The sequence below is a fragment of the Schistocerca nitens genome, chromosome 7 (assembly GCF_023898315.1).
Source record: "Schistocerca nitens isolate TAMUIC-IGC-003100 chromosome 7, iqSchNite1.1, whole genome shotgun sequence".
Lineage (NCBI taxonomy): Eukaryota > Metazoa > Arthropoda > Insecta > Orthoptera > Acrididae > Schistocerca > Schistocerca nitens.
Genome location: NC_064620.1, coordinates 307,250,645 through 307,253,144, shown reverse-complemented (window position 1 = coordinate 307,253,144; position 2,500 = coordinate 307,250,645). Strand labels below are relative to the sequence as shown.

Below are 2,500 nucleotides of genomic sequence, written 5' to 3'. Positions count from 1 at the left end.
CACCAAGGCAAACGGACCGGACGAGCCGACCGATTGGTTTTGATCTAATAAAAGCGTCCCTTCCATCTCTGGTCGGGACTCTGTTTGCATGTATTAGCTCTAGAATTACCACAGTTATCCAAGTAACGTGGGTACGATCTAAGGAACCATAACTGATTTAATGAGCCATTCGCGGTTTCACCTTAATGCGGCTTGTACTGAGACATGCATGGCTTAATCTTTGAGACAAGCATATGACTACTGGCAGGATCAACCAGGGAGCTGCGTCAACTAGAGCTGAGCAGCCGGCCGCCCGGGAGTGTGTCCCGGAGGCCCGCGCGAACACGCAAGCGTCCGCTCAATTATTCTGCAAACAGGAGGAGGCTGGGCTCCCCTGCACGATACACCTCGAAACCCTCTCAGGTCCCGGCGGCGCGCAGCGCCGTCCTAAGTACTTGGTCGGGTTCGAGAGAGGCGCAATCGCCCGGAGATAGGCGAGTAGACGCTTTCAGTGCGACCACCCGTGCTCCCAACTGAGCTTGCCGCTGCCGACAGAGGCCCGGGAGCGTGCTGTCGTGGTGTTGCCGGCGGGAGACAACACGCGGCCACAAACAGTGACCGGGCAGCTCCAACGCCAGCGCCACAGAGGGGCAGAGCCCCACTTGGGTGCCAAAGCGAACTCTCCCAGCACAGCGCACGCGCCAACACATCCGCACAGCTGCGATACAAACCACCTGCGAGAACCGCGGGGGCGACCGAGCAGCAGACGGCGTCGCGGCGCCGAGTGCCGGGCGGCGGCGCATCCTCAACGCACACAGTCCTCAATCGGACCAGCACACTGCAGATGTCCACCGCGCTTCGCACCGGGCCCGGGAGGACCCACTTTGGCCGCACGGCGCCGCGCGCTGGGTGCGCCGGCACGCAGATGCGCCGCCTGCCGCGTCCGTCAGCCGGCGCGCCTGCCACTGGGCGCCCCCACCAGCCGGCTGCCGCGCGTGCGCCCACGCAGCGCGCGGCCAGCACGCCGGGCGCCCCCCCCTCACCGGCCGGGGACGGTCCCACCCAGCCACCGCCGCGTATCGCTTCATACCCACATGCCCACTCACGTTCGTGGGTATGACGGGTGTCGCTGAAGCAACCGGTTAATACCTGTACCGATCGTCGATATCAACGATTCACCTCCAGCGCGAACAACCGCGCAACAACGGATTTCCAGTTCATTTGCGTAACTTGGGCAGCAAACGTAGACGTCCATCTACATTTGCGAATTCAATGGGTCTTGCATGCCTGGATGTTATGAGTCACGACACGCCACATCAGTCCACATACATGCTGCGACGTATGCACGAGAGAACACGTGGAAGGTGGCCCGCGTACGTATGCCGATGCCATTGCACAGCTGCGAAGCTCATTGAACACGCAAACTCCTGACTGACGAACTAGAGGCGACAGGGGAGGGGGGGGGGGGGGGGGGGGGCGATATACGTCTTATAGCAGTACACATTACAGTGGATAGCGGGACCATGTGGAACGTACGCAACACTCGCTAGATGTTGTGAGGGTAGGCACCGTAACATGATTCAATACGCAGGACACCAGAGTGTGCGCGCAGCGAACTATGTTGAGAGGGTTGCGATTAGGCAACGCTACACGAATTTCTAGATTCATATAACAAACAATTACGTGGGTTAGGTTAGGGCGCAACGTGGGTTAGGTTAGGGCCCAACTTAGGTTAGGTTAGGGCCCAACTTAGGTTAGGTTAGGGCCCAACTTAGGTTAGGTTAGGGCCCAACTTAGGTTAGGTTAGGGCCCAACTTAGGTTAGGTTAGGGCCCAACTTAGGTTAGGTTAGGGCCCAACTTAGGTTAGGTTAGGGCCCAACTTAGGTTAGGTTAGGGCCCAACTTAGGTTAGGTTAGGGCCCAACTTAGGTTAGGTTAGGGCCCAACTTAGGTTAGGTTAGGGCCCAACTTAGGTTAGGTTAGGGCCCAACTTAGGTTAGGTTAGGGCCCAACTTAGGTTAGGTTAGGGCCCAACTTAGGTTAGGTTAGGGCCCAACTTAGGTTAGGTTAAGCCCCAACTTAGGTTAGGTTAAGCCCCAACTTAGGTTAGGTTAAGCCCCAACTTAGGTTAGGTTAAGCCCCAACTTAGGTTAGGTTAAGCCCCAACTTAGGTTAGGTTAAGCCCCAACTTAGGTTAGGTTAAGCCCCAACTTAGGTTAGGTTAAGCCCCAACTTAGGTTAGGTTAAGCCCCAACTTAGGTTAGGTTAAGCCCCAACTTAGGTTAGGTTAAGGCGCAACATAGGTTAGGTTAAGGCGCAACATAGGTTAGGTTAAGGCGCAACATAGGTTAGGTTAAGGCGCAACATAGGTTAGGTTAAGGCGCAACATAGGTTAGGTTAAGGCGCAACATAGGTTAGGTTAAGGCGCAACATAGGTTAGGTTAAGGCGCAACATAGGTTAGGTTAAGGCGCAACATAGGTTAGGTTAAGGCGCAACATAGGTTAGGTTAAGGCGCAACAT

General features: G+C 56.1%; 1 non-coding gene across 1 annotated transcript in view; it reads right to left on the bottom strand.

The window, feature by feature from the left end:
* LOC126196934 (small subunit ribosomal RNA) overlaps nucleotides 1–260 on the bottom strand; it is a 1,909-nt gene extending 1,649 nt beyond the window's left edge. Inside the window, exon 1 of the ribosomal RNA XR_007539357.1 lies at nucleotides 1–260. This exon is cut by the window's left edge and continues 1,649 nt beyond it. This is a non-coding gene — a ribosomal RNA (small subunit ribosomal RNA).
* Nucleotides 261–2,500: the final 2,240 nt, after the last annotated feature.